Genomic DNA, 9,238 nt, shown 5'->3' with positions numbered 1-9,238 from the left:
ATAATAAAAGGCTAATATGCAAATAGACCAAATGGCGCTATGACGTGCACTGACCACCAGAGGGCAGGCGCTTAGCACAGGAGCTGCCCGCTGGTGGTCAGTGCACTCCCACAGGGAGAGCACTGCTCAGCCAGAAGCTGGACTCACGGCTGGTGAGCACAGGCGGTGGCAGGAGCCTCTCCTGACTCCACGGCAGCACTAAGGATGTCCAACTGACGGCTCCCAGACTGCGAGAGGGCACAAGCCTGGCTGAGGGACTGCCCCCCCCCCAGTGCACAAATTTTGTGCACCGGGCCTCTAGTTCTTATATAATAGCAAATGAGTATTTATTGCTTTTTAGGTGACTTGAAAAAAAACAATCATTCTTAATTAAGTACTTCAACATTTTTTACTTGGATGTATTTTTTGTTTGTTTGTTGTTGAAAGTATTACAAATGTCCCCTTTGTTGCTTTGTGTGTTTTTTCCCATTGAACCTCTCCACCCCGTACCTGCCCCTTCCAGGACTTCACCACTCTATTGTGTGTGTCCATGGGCTATGCATACCAGTATATGCATATAAGTTCCCCAGTTAATCACTCCCCTCCCACTCCTCACCCCACCTTCCCTCTGAAATTTTTCAGTCCACTGCCACTATTGCAACCTAATAGGCTTTCCAGAATATTGACCCCCTCTCTCCATATCCACTGATTGGTCTTCTCTAGTCTTCCCTTTCCCTGCTAAAATTCTTTATTATTTTTTTAATCCTCATGTGAGTACATTCTTAGAGAGAGGAAGCCTAACTACTGTCTACTTTGCACCAAACTCCTCACATCCACTTTTGCTCCTCTTTTATCTATTCCTCATATTATAGCTTCATACAGCTTAAGACCCTTTAGTGATTTTTCATTACTCTTAGGATTAAAATAGAATTTTTGCCTTAGCCGGTTTGGCTCAGTGGCTAGACCATCGCCTGTGGACTGAAGGGTCCCAGGTTCGATTCTGGTCAAGGGATTGAGGGCTCCAGCCCCAGTAGGGGGCATGCAAGAGATAGTTCAATCAATGATTCATTCATCATTGGTGTTGCTATCTCTCCCTCTCCCTTTCTCTCTGAAATCAATAAAAATATATTTTAAAAAATAAAATAAAATAAAATTCTTTTTTTTTCCCTAATCCTCACCGAGGATATTTTTCCATTGATTTTTAGAGAGAGTGAAAGAGAGAGGGAAAGACAGAGGGAAATATTGATATGAGAGAAACACATCGATTGGTTGCCTCCTGCAGGAGCCCAGGCCAGGGCCAGGGCCGGGAGGAACCTGAAACCAAGGTACATGCCTTGACTGGAATTGAACACGGGACCCTTTGGTCCACAGGCTCTATCCACTGAGCCAAACCAGCTAGGACTAGAATTGTTTTTCTTTTCTTTTTTTTTCTTTTTTTTAATATATTCCTTTATTGGTTTCCGAGAGGAAGGGAGGAGAGAGAGATAGAAACATCAATGATGAGAGAGAATCATCGATCGGCTGCCTCCTGCACACCCCCACTGGGGATCGAGCCCACAACCCAGGCATGTGCCCCCGGCCGGAATTGAACCCGGGACCCCCCAGTCCGCAGGCCGACGCTCCATTCACTGAGCCAAGCAGGCCAGGGCTAGAATTGTTTTTCTTAAAAAATGTATCTTTATTGTTGAAAGTATTACAGATGTCCCCCTTTTTTTTCCCATCGACCCCTTCCACCCTCTCCCCTGCATCAAGTCTTCACTGTACTATTATCTGTGTCCATGGGTTATGCATATAAATTATTTGGTTAATCTCTCCTCACCCACCCATCAACCCCCACCTTCCCTCTGAGATTCATTAGTCTGTTCCATGCTTCTGTCTCTAAATCTTGAAATAGAATTCTTAATGTAACCTATAAAACTGCACAATCAAGCACTTCTCTACCTCTCCAATTCTATCTGACTCACTATGGCTATGAGGGTTTATCAAAGGTGTCCTGTTCCTTTTCAGGGCCTTCACACATTATCTTCTCTGTCTAGAATCTAGGATAGGCTTTTTCTTATCTTTACTTAGTTATTCCTACTCAATCAAGACTTTAATCAAATGTCACTTCATTTGGGGTTGGGGTGGGAGGAGTGCATGTGCATGAGTACCACATATAACTTTTCTCATTACACTGAAAAATGAACTTTGGGAGGGGACTTTGAGTTTTTTTGGTTTCATATTTTATTTATATTGAAATTGTGTTAGAGCTTTCAACTTTACATTTACTCCTCATTTTTCTCTAACAGTAACATTTTTTTAATCTTCACTCAAGGATATGTTTTTATTGATTTTACAGACGAAGGGAAGAGATGAATAACTCCTCATTTTTCTCTAACAGTAACATTTTTTTAATCCTCACTCAAGGATATGTTTTTCTCTCTATGTGAGAGAGAAACATCAATTGGTTGCTTCCAGTACCCACCCCGACCGGGGATTGAATTCACAACCTGGGAATGTGCCCTGACCGAGAATCAAACCCTTGACTCTTCAGTGCATGGGACGATGCTCCACCCAACTGAGCCATACCAATTAGGGCAACAGTAACATTTTATGTATACAAAAATTGTGTGTGTGTGTGTATGTGTGTGTGTGTATGTCATACACACATATATGTATGTATCATATATATGTATGTATCATATGAAATGTGGAATGTATTCATTACCTTGCCTCTTTACAGGTCACTAAACTTAGATGTATTTATTTGTAGATACACAGATAGTTGTTTTGAATGACTGGTATTTCATTGTATGGACAGCCTTAATTTATTTAACTTGACTCTGTTGATAAATACTTATATTTTATTTATTTTGAACAATACCATCTTTCACTTACCATACTGTTTTCAAGGTCAATCCATGTAGTAGCATGTATCAGTACATAATTCTTTTTTAATGACAATAAAATTTTATCATATAGAAAAATCATATTTTGTTTATCCTGTCACCTATTGTTCTCATTATTTGGCTATTAAGAACAGTTCTACTATGAACATTCATGTGCAAATTTGTAATATATGTGCAAAACATATATTTTCAATTCTCTTGGATATATACCTAAGGCTAAGAGTTAATTTGCTAGATAATATGATTTTTCTTTTAAAAAAATGTTTTTATTGATTTCAGAGAGGGGAAAGGGAAAGAGAAATAGAAATATCAATGATGAGAGAGAATCGTTAATTGACTGCCTCCTGCGCGCCCCCTACTAGGGATCAAGCCCTGACCTGAAATTGAACCATGACCTCCTGGTTCATAGGTCAACCACTGAGCCACTCTGGCTGGGCTGTAGTAATTTTTTAAGCTGAGACTGTGAATCCTCCAACTTTGTGGTTCTTCAAGACTGCTTTGATTATTCTGGTTCCCTGGAATTTCCATGTGAATGTTAGGATCAGCTTGTCAATGTCTGCAAAGAGCCAGCTGTGATTTGGATAGGGATTGTGTTGAATCTGTATATAAATATGGCAAGTATAGTTATGTTGGCAATTAAGTTTTCAAATCTATAACATGGCATATATATTCCCATTTATTCATATCTACTTTAATTTCTTTCAAGAATGTTTTATGCCTAGATGGTATAGCTCAGTTGGTTGAGCATTGTCCTGTGCACTGAAAGGTTGCCGGTTCGATTCCCAGTCAGGGCACATGCCCAGGTTGCAGGTTCAGTCACTGGTCAAGGTAGGTAATGGAGGAAACCAATCAATGTTTCTCTTTCTCCCTCTTTCTTCCTCCCTCTCTAAAATCAATAAAAACATTTTAAAAAAACACCACAAAATGTTTTATAATTTTTATTTTTTAACATATTTTTATTGATTTCAGAGAGGAAGGGAGAGGGGGAGAGAGAGATAGAAAATTCAATGGGAGAGAATCATGATCAGCTGCCTCCTGCATGCCCCCTACTGGGGATTGAGCCCGCAACCAGGCATGTGCCCTTGATCAGAGTCGAACCCAGCACCCTCAGTCCGCAGGCTATTGCTCTATCCACTGAGCCAAACCAACTAGGGCTGTTTTATAATTTTTAGAATGCAAGTTTTATACGTCTGATGTTTAATTTATTCCTAAGTGTTTTATTCTTTTGCTGGTATTATAAATGAAATTTTCTTCATGTCATTTTTAATTATTCATTGCTAATCCTATATAATAAAAGGCTAATATGCAAATTGTATATTACCTTGCCTCTTTACAGGTCACTAAACTTAGATGTATTTATTTGTAGATACACAGATAGTTGTTCGACTGCTCGCTATGACGTGTGCTGACCACCAGGGGGCAGCACAAAATGAAGGAAGGCCCCGACTGGCAGCCAGAAGCGGGGAAAAGGAAGGCCCCGGCAGGCCCTAATCACCGGCCAGGCCTAGGGACCCTACCCATGCACAACCGGTCGACCAGTTGCTATGATGTACACTGACCACCAGGGGGAAGACACTCAATGCAGGAGCTGACCCCTGGTGGTCAGTGTGCTCCCACAGTGGGAGCACCACTCAGCTGACCTGACAGGGCACCAGACATAGGGCTCACGGCTGGTGAGCGCTGCTATAGCAGCGCAAGCCTCTCCTGATCAGGACTGACTGGGCACGAGCCCACGGCTGGCATAGCAGGCAGGCACAGCAGGGCCCGATGAGCTGAAGTGGCAGGCGGCATGGGACTGCCAGTTTTGGCCCAATCCCCGCAGGCCATGCCGAGGGACCCCACCAGTGCACGAATCGGACCTCTAGTAGATATATGATTAATTTATGGTTGTTGATCTTATATCCTGTAACCTTAATTAAATTATTGATTCATTATGTTCCTTAGGATTTGCTATGTACAAGCATGTTATATGCAAATAGCAATAGTTTTACTTCTTTCTTCATTTCTAATCTAAATGTATTTTATTTCTTTTCCTTGCCTAATAGTCCTAACTAGAACCTCCCATACAATGCTCAATAGAAGTGGTGAGAACAGACATCCTTGTCTCATTCCTTATCTTAAATGGAAAGCAATCTGTCTTTCACTATTAAGTGTGAAGTTAACTATGGGTCTTTGTAGATGTCTTTATCAATTTGAAGGGGTTCCCTTCTATTCCTAGTGTTGAATGTTTTTATCATGAAAGAGTGTTGGGTTTTATTAACTGTTTTTTTCTTTGTCTATTAAGATTATCAAGCGTTTTTGTCCTTTATTCTATTGAAATTATGAAATTTTCATAACTCTGTCTATTTGAAAAAAATAAGCATGGGTAAATTAGTGTGCTGGATTGCATTTCTTATTCTGATATGTTCTTTTTCCTTTGCTTTTCAAATATAGATCTTCTTTTACTGACTTCACCTGGTCTGCCAGAAGAAGAGGATTGAAGGAAAAATACCCACCCACACAATCGTGTGCTTGCTTGTTCCTATATGAAAAGGAATCCTTTGAAAGGACCTGGGATGTCTTATTAGTTTCACAAGATTCTCTTCTTCTGTTTTCTTTTTAGAGGGAAAATAACATGAATTGAAAAGCAATTACAGTCTGAAGCACAGTTATTACCTGCATAAAAAAAATCTCTCATCTTTTCTGCACATTATAATTCTTACATGGGTTAGCAAGAAAAATACTTTGTAATGTCTTTGGACTTTTGAATAGTAAAAAGTGCAAGAATATAAAATTTGGCTTTCATAGTCCTATAATCCTCAAAAATATTAAAATAATATTGTATATGTTTGAACGATTATTTTTAAAAATGCTAAATCTGGAATCAATTTCAAAGACTATTTGGCTTTGCAGAAGAGAAAATAATTGGTTCATCGGTTACTTATATAAAAAGACTAAAAGAAGCTATTAACTGCTACCAGTTTTATATTATAGGCTTTAATGTTTATGAAAGAATTTTTATTTTGAATAATATTCACTTAAAGTTGTAATAGGACGTTTGAAATACTGATTGTAGCTCATTTTATTTTAAAACTGAAATGTTCATTTCTGAATCTTTTTCTCACCATGTAATTACAAGAAGCCGGTGTTTGATTTCCTTTGAAGTTCTGTTTATTGTCCTTGATTCACTTGTATACCAGTAGTTTCTTAAAAGGCTCACTTAAAGTTGACATTTAAAATATAGTTATGCCAATGAAGTCCCAGCTGGACAATATCTAACATGAGTGCTCATCATTCTGCTAGGCTCTGTTGTGGTGCTGTTCAACCTGTGGTGGTGAGACTTGTTAAAAAAAAAAAAAAATCAGAGGAATTTAGGAATATGAATGATTACCCAACAAGGACATTACCCTGTCTAATTCTGAATTGTATGGATAATTAGATGTTCCCAAATTATTGAATATGCTCTTAATTTGTATTTATTGAAAGACTGTTAACTCAGTGTCATAAAATTTCTATTATTTTGCTATAAGTTAATTCAGGTATAAAATTTACAAATTCATATCATGATTAAAATTTTTACTTTGTACAAAAGTAGGAGGAGCCATAAACTATTAACTTTTATTTTGCAAAAATAAAAGGTTGGGATTGATAAATAAAGAACCTGATATAGAAATTCTGACATCATGGAGTTTGTCTCCCTTTCATAGCTTATTAATGATGTATTTTAGAATGGAAGGTGCTTGTAAAAAGCACTGTGAATAAATTTACATACAAACAAAAGATGTTTCCTAAAATGTATTACCTCTTATTTAAATTAGATATTTGGGGAAGTTCTAAATTATTTTCTGGATAAATTATAATTCTTTTACACAAATGCATTTTAGTAGAAACATAAGCTATTATCAATTATATTTATTTTTAAAACATGTGCTTATTGATCTGTTTATATATTTTGTACAAAAAGAAAAACAATATATAGTTCAGATACATCTACAAAGTTAAAATCCACCTATACCATTGTAAAGTAATGGTTATAGATTTCTGCTCATACCACTTAAATAATTGTTCAATAAAACACCAGTGAGCCCTAGCTGGTTTGGCTCAGTGGATAGAGCACTGGCCTGCGGACTGAAGAGTTCCAGGGTTGATTCCGGCCAAGGGCACATGCCTGGGTTTCGGGTTCAATCCCCAGTAGGGGACCTGCTGGAGGCAGCCAATCAACGATTCTCATCATTGATGTTTCTCTCTCTCTCTCCCCTTCTCCCTTTCTCTCTGAAATCAATAAAGAAATATATTTAATAATAATAAAAAAAACACCCAGTGAGCCCTAGCTGGTTTGGCTCAGTGGATAAAGCATTAGTGTGCAGACTAAAGGGTCCTGATTCCAGTCAAAGACAGATGCCTGGATTATGGACTCAATTCCCAGTAGGGGGCGTGCAAGAGACAGCAGATCAGTAATTCTCTCTCATCATTGATGTTTCTAACTCTCCCTCTCCCTTCCTCTTTGAAATCAATAAAATCCTATATAATAAAAAGGTAATATGCAAATTGATCCTAACGGCAAAACGACCAATCGCTATGACACACACTGACCACCAGTCGCTATGACACACAATGACCACCAGGGGTCTCAATGCAGGAGCTGTCCCCTGGTGGTCAGTGCACTTCCACAGGGGAAGGACCACTCAGCCAGAAGCTGGCTCATGGCTGGCCAGTGCAGCAGCAGTGGCGGGAGCCTCTCCCACCTCCGTGGTAGCACTAAGGATGTCCAACTAACGGCAGGGAGCAGGCCTAAGCCATTAGTTGGACATCCCCCAAGGGCTCCTGGGCTGCCAGAAGGATATCTGACTGCCAGCTTAGACCTGATCCCCTGGGAAGCGGGCCTAAGCTGTCAGTCAGACATCCCCCAAGGGGTCCCGGACTGTAAGAGGACACAGGCTGGGCTGAGGGCCCCCCCTGAGTGCACGAATTTTTGTGCACCAGACTAGACACTCAAATCACTGAGTTTTGTGTGTTTTTTTAATATACACTGAGTGGCCAGATTATTGTGACCAGCCAGATTATTATGACCACCCCATCAGTACTTCATTGACACTTCCAAAAATACTGAATATTGAAAACTTCTTAAGCAAATACTCTCAAGGTATTATTATTATTATTATTATTATTTGCATAACTAATTCACTTCATTGTGATGGGGTGGTCATAATAATCTGGCTGGTCACAATAATCTGGCCACTCAGTGTATATTAAAAAAACACACAAAACTCAGTGATTTGAGTGTCTAGTTGTCCTTAGTTTGTATAAGAAATGTTCAGAGTATTGAGCACAGCATGATAGAGATGTTCCCTGACACTTATTTGTATTCCACTCTTTGTTCCTTTTAATTAAAGCATTTTAGACTGAACAGCCTTATTATGTATCCTGCCACAGAAGATTTTTAACTTAATTCTAGATTATCAGAGTAAGGGCAAAGATTCTCAAAATCTATAAAAACTCAACAACCAGTGGTTTGTATGCTGAAAGTGGCATAACAGAGTAAGTCCATGACAATGGAATCATATTTTACTCACTGGCAAGGTGGAGCCATAGATCAGAGGCGTGTCTAATATGTGTACTTTAAACTTAACCAACTTTATGATTTGGTGTTTTATTATTTTTCTATTAAAAGATCTTTGTAATAGCTAATATTTTCAGAATACAAAAGAAAAGAGATTTTACATAGTTTAACCAAGATCAGAGGTAATGGCGCCACCCTAACTTGGGGCTATGGGGCGAGTCAGTAAAGTAGAGCAGATGGAGTGATAGACCAAAGAACGATTATAAATTTTGATCCCTTCTTTCTTGGCTCAGTTCCTTCCAAACTCTGAAATCAGTTTTTGGTCCTATTCTTGCATCATTTTCACTCTCCTTTGAAAACCCAGGACTGAAATGAGCAGGTAAAAAATATAAGGGTGTGCCAAAAGCCTTAGTAATAAAGATTAGTAATATTTTTACAGCATTTTTGAAAAAGATAAAAATCAAGTATGATGAACAAAATACCAAACTTTTAGGAAAAAGATTGGATCAATTAAACCATGATATAGTCTGAGGCAAAAGGAAAAAATTAGTAATACTAATCCTGTCACTAATAAGAGCCTTATTTTAGGCATAGTGGAGGCTGAGTTCCAGCCTTTTGATTTTTCCCTTCTTCTCACTTCCCAAAATGACTTCACTCCCTAAACTCCCTAGATCTTATCCCATTTCTCATTCTTGGCTTCCACCTGGGAGAGTGTTCATGGAAAGAACACTGAGTTCGCCTGACTGGTTTGGCTCAGTGGATAGAACGTCAGCCTGCAGACTGAAAGGTCCCAGGTTCGATTCCAGTCAAGGGCATGTACCTTGGTTGCAGG

The 9,238-nt window shown here is 38.9% G+C and overlaps 1 protein-coding gene across 1 annotated transcript in view; it reads left to right on the top strand.

Moving 5' to 3' along the window:
* Positions 1–6,525, top strand: part of APELA (apelin receptor early endogenous ligand) — a 14,907-nt gene extending 8,382 nt beyond the window's left edge. The window contains exon 3 of the mRNA XM_014534987.1: positions 5,301–6,525. The gene's annotated coding sequence lies outside the window, so the exon portion shown is untranslated. The remainder of the gene's footprint in view (positions 1–5,300) is intronic.
* The last annotated feature ends 2,713 nt before the right edge of the window (positions 6,526–9,238 follow it).

The sequence above is a fragment of the Myotis brandtii genome, unplaced genomic scaffold (assembly GCF_000412655.1).
Source record: "Myotis brandtii unplaced genomic scaffold, ASM41265v1 scaffold136, whole genome shotgun sequence".
NCBI classification, from domain to species: Eukaryota; Metazoa; Chordata; class Mammalia; order Chiroptera; family Vespertilionidae; genus Myotis; species Myotis brandtii.
Note: the sequence above shows the minus strand (reverse complement) of the source record. Positions and strands in the feature narration are given on the sequence as shown.